This window comes from Tiliqua scincoides, chromosome 1, assembly GCF_035046505.1.
Source record: "Tiliqua scincoides isolate rTilSci1 chromosome 1, rTilSci1.hap2, whole genome shotgun sequence".
Taxonomy (NCBI): Eukaryota; Metazoa; Chordata; class Lepidosauria; order Squamata; family Scincidae; genus Tiliqua; species Tiliqua scincoides.
Genome location: NC_089821.1, coordinates 107,629,152 through 107,636,156, shown reverse-complemented (window position 1 = coordinate 107,636,156; position 7,005 = coordinate 107,629,152). Strand labels below are relative to the sequence as shown.

At 46.6% G+C, this 7,005-nt stretch overlaps 1 protein-coding gene across 2 annotated transcripts in view; it reads left to right on the top strand.

The window, feature by feature from the left end:
• The first annotated feature begins 1,030 nt into the window (after window positions 1–1,030).
• The window catches only part of WIPF1 (WAS/WASL interacting protein family member 1), a 65,627-nt gene continuing 59,652 nt past the window's right edge, over window positions 1,031–7,005 (top strand). Inside the window, exon 1 of one of the 2 annotated variants that reach the window (XM_066612262.1) lies at window positions 1,031–1,182. The gene's annotated coding sequence lies outside the window, so the exon portion shown is untranslated. Of the gene's footprint in view, window positions 1,183–1,440; window positions 1,565–7,005 lie in introns of those variants that run through there. The other variant, XM_066612263.1, reaches the window with a different exon arrangement.

Genomic DNA, 7,005 nt, shown 5'->3' with positions numbered 1-7,005 from the left:
CTTGATGATGTGACTTCCATTCATGACATTACTTCCGCTGGGTCCTGACAGATTCTCATTCTAAAAACTGGATCCCGGTGCTAAAAGTTTGAGAACCACTGAACTGGGCAATAAGCTTTAGGGCGGTAACAAGCTGAGTTTGACACTAGTGGCCAGAATTGTGAGAACCTTGGTATGTACAAATAATACCATCATGTTATATATCATTGGAAAAGTAATTTAATGCTGAGTGCAATGAAACAAACCATGTTGCTATATCTGTATTCTATCAAAAGTTATGTCCAATTAACCAGAAAACTTTTGTATTTACTTAATAAATTAAACTTGACTTGATCGTGGAGGGGAGGAACTACGAAATCTTCTTTGACCCCAGGTAGTAGATACCTTAGCTCTGCCACTGCCCCATTTTTTAAAAGTCTGAGTGTGATGTCACTTCTGGAAATCACTTTCAGGGCATCATTCTGCACTGGACATCAGGCTACATGTTCATTAGCTACGCCACTGGTTCCTCCCATTCTCTGGACTGGAAGAAAAAAGGGGGGGCAGAGGAAGAGGTAAGTGGTAGTCTAGACCTGGAGCATCTCCTCTCCCTCTTGCACACTTTCTCCCACTTTCACTCTGGCAGCCTCATCCTTTTCGTTCCAGGGAGTGGGTGGCCAGAGGTGAGTGTCCCCTGCCCACAGCCAGCCAGCCAGCCAGTCTCACGGGTGGGCCGGCTCTGCTCTCCATGCGACAGACCTGCCCTTCAGGAATGCGCCCAACCCCGCGAGCATCATCACCCCCTCTGGTCATGATTGATGGTCACTGCTTGCTTTTCTTCCATCCCAGATCCTGCCGGGGTGGCTCAACTGAGGCTGCTCAGTACCAGTTTGCGGCCGCTTCGGGGTCGGCAGAGGGCAGGGCAAGGGCGAGCCAGAGCCTCCGGCGCTTGGGGCTGGAACTGGGCATGCTTGCCCAGGGGGCGCATGCTCACTCACTGGGGATCGGGCTGGGAGAGGAGCATGTGTGCACGGTCCGGAGCGGGGGGGGCATCCTAGGGCAGGGCAGCCGCCGTGCTGCCAGCGGCAGGCTCTATAAATAGCTCCCTCCGGACGGAATGCCCGGGCTGCTGCGCGAGCCTTCCTGTCCCGTGCCCGCCGTGGCTGCGGAGTAGGGAGCCTCGCAGGATCCGTGCGCCTCGCGGTAAGGGGGAAACAAGCCCCGGGGTCCCTTCCTCGGCCTCCCCGCTCGCGCCCTCGCTTTTTCCCCGGGTTGACCCCCAGATCTGCTGGAGGAGGGGCAGGAGGAGGACGAGGCTGCCGATGGGTGGGGCTGCTGCTGCCTCCTCGGGCTCTCTCGCCTTCCTCCTCCTCTTCCTCCTGCTCCCCCTTTGCAGAAAGGGTTAACAGCTGACAACGTCGGCAGCGGAGCCCTGCTGGCTTTGCATAAACATCTGGAACAAGCTGCTACGCGGGGAGCACTTTGGGGGCTGCTCTCTCTCTCTCCCTCTCTCCAGAGGGGCTTGGACCACCACTGGCAACCTCTGTATGGCTCCGGCAGGAGAAAGCAGCGAGTAGGAGTGGAGGTTGGTAGCATACGATGAACTGATGAGTTTTAATGGGAGGCAGTGTGTGTTTGGCGCGCGCTCCCCGGGTCTGCTGCTGAACTAAAGCCTGCAGGAGAGGGGGAGAGACCAACCGAGGTCCTCCACTCTCTTCCCATTGCTGATCGCGGGCCGATCTCCTCTTGTGCGCCCTGTTGCTCCTCCAGTGGACCCTCCTGGGCAGAGTTTTGGAGCAGGAAGCGAGCAGCTGACAAAGCAGCAGCAGCCACCAGTGCAGGAGGGAGATTTGCCAGTGGACGCGAGAGAGGAGATGCAAAGCCTCTGGCGCGGTGCAACCAGCAGGCCACCCCAGTCCCCCCCCCCCCCTTGGAAGCGCCTGTGAGGCGGGACAGCCTTTCTGTGCATGGCTGTAAACGACCCAGCAACGCAGTTCCGGCGTCGGGAATGTGGATCCGTGTTGGCACTCCAGAAGTGAAGTTGGGAGCCTTGATAGCCTCCCCCCCATAATCACTTCCAGCCCGGTCTGGCTCTGTTTAATGTTACACTGTCAAGCCAGTGCGCAACCGAATCTAGAAATGTTGCATATATGCTTTTGCGCTTGCTTGTTAAGATCCAAACCCACCCCCACCCCTCACTTTTCTCTCCTTACCATGACAGCTAGGAACGTTGGGAAGAGTTTGTGCATGGAGGCAGAGGGAAGGGGGGATGGATAGGAAGTGTACATGCTCTGAGTTTCTTGTCCACACCAGGTATTGTGCATAACTTGTAGCTGATTCCGAAATGCATAGTCATCATGTCAATAACCATCATATCAAGTGATGTCACGTGTGTGACTGTAAGTGTGAATGAACCATTCGCTAACCTAACCCCAGACAGCACTCTCTTGTCTCTTCTCTTCACACACAGTTGAATGTCACTTAAAATGAGAGGATGGTTTCCGAAAACAAACCCATCAGGCTGCCATAAACCAACACTGTTCTTTGAACTCAACATTTTTATGCAATTTAGTATAAGCCATCCATGTATGTGGGACTTCTTGGCTTTTTGTTATTTTCAGGGCTCTCCTGCATTTTAAGTCCATGTTGTGTAGGCTTTTCTAACACTATCAACTACCTGATGCTTGCCACCTTAGCCTGTCATGAGCAGATGTTAGCACCAGGTACCAGTTAATGGTCACTGAACAGGTTTCTGTCCTTCAAACTAAAAGCTAAGCATTCTCCCACTGACATATGTGCAATTACCAGATCAGGTAGATTTTGTGGTGTTTGTATTAAGATCTCCAGGTGCTTTTGTGTGTTCCCCTTTGCAACCAATGGGAGTAGGGCTCTGAAATGCAAGGAAGATTCCACAATACCAAGTGATATGCTGACTTTGCTTCTGACAGTGTGTGACATTTTACAACTAATGCTAAAGAGAGGGACCTGGTACCTAAACAGTAATAATGTAGCTAAGATCCTTTGAGTAGTAGAGACATATACTGCAGCCACATTGAAGAACTGTTGCCTGTACAATGGAAGCCAACCAGTAACCAATGAAATAAGAGCAGTAAAAGGGGTATAAGACAGACTAGGGTGAAAGAGTAGCAGGGAGAAAAAAAGGAAACACAACAGGTAAATGATATAAATACTCTGATAAGATGCTTGGTTTCAACCAGTCATTTGCACTTTCCACCTGGGCCTGTTTTGTTCCAAGTTGTCACTCATATTTGTGCCCCTTCCTTTCTTTGCTACTGCTTCTGGTTTCTGTGGGTATTTGTCACGCCAGTGGGCTGTCCTAACTTCTTTTGCAAGCAGTCCAAACTCACTGTAAGTGGTTATGAATAAATACAAACACATAAAGAGAGCAGTAACGCTTAGGAGGGTGGGTAGAGAGAGAATTAAAAAATAAAAGTGAAGACCACTATTATGGAGGAGTGAGGGGCATTTTTGTATGGTTCACACACCCTTGTGTCTACATGGGTATACTAGCCATGCCTTTTCTCCCAGGGGGAATTTCTTTCAGCCATACAAGACTCCCCCACAGTTCTTTTTTAAATTTCTGAACATAATGGAAAGGAAGAATTAATAAATACGTACAAAATGAACTCCACGCATAGGAGTGAAAAAGAGCCTATTGTGGTGAAGTGCTCATCAACAGTTTAGAAGTAGGGCTGCCTATTCCTCTTCAAAGGTCCTATTCCTTTGTTTGTCTTTAACTCTCAAAGCCGTGTTCTTATGACATATCCCAGGTGAGTGCACATAGAAGGTGGTGATTATGTGCACTCAATGAGTGTCTGTATGCAGTTGGTACCCTTACAGCTGTATGCATATAGGGCTCTCTCCCTGCAACTGAGATCCCTGCCTTGTAGATCAGGTGGTGGGGCCTGCAACTGTGATCCTAGCCCTCTTCCAATCTGTGTCCATTCACTTTGAATAAGACCTCTGAGATGGGGTTTTAAAAATGCAACAGGCATTTAAAGAGTGTTTAAAGTTCTGTTATGTCAAAGTGAAAAGCCTGACCAAGATGGCCAAGCAGTGCTACAATTTACTACTGTTAAGTCCCCTTTGAAGGGAATTGTGTACAGTTAACCGAGATTCTGGACTCTATGGTGGGATGAAACAACAGTAAAACCTCTGTGCGTGGTGCCACCTGGTGGCCTTTGTGTTTATGCAGCTTACACTGCAACTAGCTGGCCAAACCTAAGATGCCTGGAGCTCTTCCCTACTTAATCTTTTCCTTGATTTTTTTAAAAGCAAAATCTTAACTGCAGCTTGTCACTTGGGATGCTCTAATAGACTTTAGGATGAAACAGCAAATGCTTCTGGAAGCTCATTCTAATCTTGCCCCTAAAAATAGCTTGCATGGCTCTCCCATGCTGGCTAACAACTTCAGTGCTGCCCTTGGGACAGGAGCAAAAGACTGGAAGATCCTCTTGTGCTAGTCAAGCTGCCCAGCAGGGAGTCAACATAGGAGTGGGCTGCAAGTTGTCTAAACTTCGGACAAGAGCCAGGCTGTAGCATTTTACTGGTAGCTGTCTAATCACACTTACCTCCTGTAGCTCAGTAACATGGTGAGATCCCCAACAGATATGCAAAAATCCCTTGCCCTCTTCAACCTCCAACCCCCTTCCTTATCTTCCAGGCTGCCAGTTACTCAGAGATTGTGTCTTTACTTGTGCATGCGTCCAGAGGGATGGCACCACACCAGTGATTTTCCTCTGCCTTTCTTCAGAACTGGGGCTGTGTGACATGATGACTAGAATTACCGGGTGCAGCAATTACCCTGACTCTGCCACTTCAGATAAGGCTACTGTATAACTGAATGCTTCACCATTCATTTGTTACATACCCTTCCTGCATGTAGTAAACTGGACTGGCAGGCAGGTAACATAAGAACATTCTGGGCCGAAGACTAGTCCAGCTTCTTGTGTCTTACAGTGGCCCACCAGATGCTTTCATGGAGCACACAAGACAACAAGAGATCTTGCATCCTGTTATCGCTCCCATTCATCTGGAGCAGGGGTGCCCAAACCCCAGCCCTGGGGCCATGCGGCCCTCAGGGACTCCTAATCCGGCCCATGCGGAGCCCCCTGTCTCCAATGAGCCTGCTGGCCCAATGCAACTGCTCTCAGGGTGAGGGGAACAGTTTGTCCTCTTGTGTAAGTTGTGGGATGAAGGCTCCCTCCATTGCTTGCTGTTTCATGTCTGTGATGCAGCAGCGGCAGCAAGGAAAAGGCTAGCTTTGCTTTGTGCAAGGCCTTTTATGGGCCTTGAGCTATTGCAAGATCATTCATTCATATAAGTTACATCTCTAATATATTAATTTATGTAAATTTATTAAAATTTGAAATGTAAATTAATTCTTTTTTTCCCCCAGCCCACAACACAGTGGCAGAGAGATGATGTGGCACTCCAGCCTAAAAGTTTGGACACCCCTGATCTGGAGTGTCAGAGATAGTCTACTTCTAAAACCAGGAGGTTGCACATACCCCTCATGGCTTGTAATCTGTGATGGTCTTTTTCTCCATAAATCTACCCAATACCCTTTTAAAGGCATCTAAGTCAGATGCCATCACAATGTGGCAAGTAGTTGCACAAATTATTTACACATTGGGTTTTTAAAAAATTATTTTACTGTTCTAACTGTGCAGCATCCTGTCCTGTCCTGTGCCTCCACATGGCCTTGCATTGAGCCTTAAGTGCATGATTAGGCAGAACCAATTCCAAGCAAAGACCTGGCAAAAAAGAATGCATTTCTGCGTCTTTTCAGCTTGTCTTAGTGTGTCTGGAAAACGGGGATGAGAATCTGGTTACTATACCCAGTTACGTTTTTTTTTTGGTCTGTTTAGCAGTATCTTCTTGCAAAACGTGGACCATACACCACTTAGTTCCCACAGAACTGCAACAGATATGTTAAGCACAGCAACATTACATTAAACGGGCTTTTACATCTCTCCCCCTCCCTTGTGTGAGTGTTGAAATACACACACAGACACATTCTGGAGAGTATTAAGCTGCTTCTTCCTTACCCTTTTATCTCAATGGCCATGCTCTGGTTTATGGTGCACTTGTTGCAGCAGCTGTGAAAAGTATAGTTGCTATGCAGTTGTAACAAATAGAAGTACTTTTGCTACTACTACTACTTTCTTCTGCTTGTTACAGTTGCGTAGTTTTTTTTTTGTTGTTTTTTTTAAGAAAATAAAACTCTTCAGGGTAGAATACTCCCCCCCCCCAATGTTATTTGGGAATAATAGCTTAAAAGATATCAAAATCTATATAACCAAAGGGCGGGGGTGGGGGGCGTGATCATTTATATACTAGAAAATGCAAGCCTGAATCAGGCCTAGCCAAACCCAGAAGATAAAAAAGCTGACAGAAAATGATGTAAAAATTCAATTTACCTAATCATGTTCTCTTTATTCACTTTTATTTTAGTGCTTGATAATGTTAATCTGGTGTTTGATTATGTTAATCTGGGTGTTTGATAATGTTAATCTGGTGTTTGATTTCCAGTAAAATACTTCATATTAGTACTGAATTTTTCCTGGACTTCTGTGATTTCCCCCCCCCCCCCTCTCAATTCTATTTTTATTTTCTAAAATTTTTTCCATGAAATCTGAAGTGCTGGTGTCTTACAGCTGAGTAAATGTTTAAAAAAATTCTTTAAAACGTACTAAGTAATATTCTGTAACAGACGTTGCTACATGAAAATGATGCAATATTATCCTTAGTAGTTTTGGTGGGTGATTTTTGCAATGAGAGAAAATTCTTGCTGTGTTGCTTTTGCTATAAAACAGGGGTGTCCAAAGTTTTTGGCTGGAGGGCCACATCATCTCTCTGACACTGTGTCAGGGGCCGGGGGGGAGAGAATTAATTTACATTTAAAATTTGAATAAATTTGCATAAGTTTACATAAATGAATATATTAAAGATGAACTTCTATGAATGAATGAAGGTCTTTCAATAGCTCAAGGCCTATAAAAG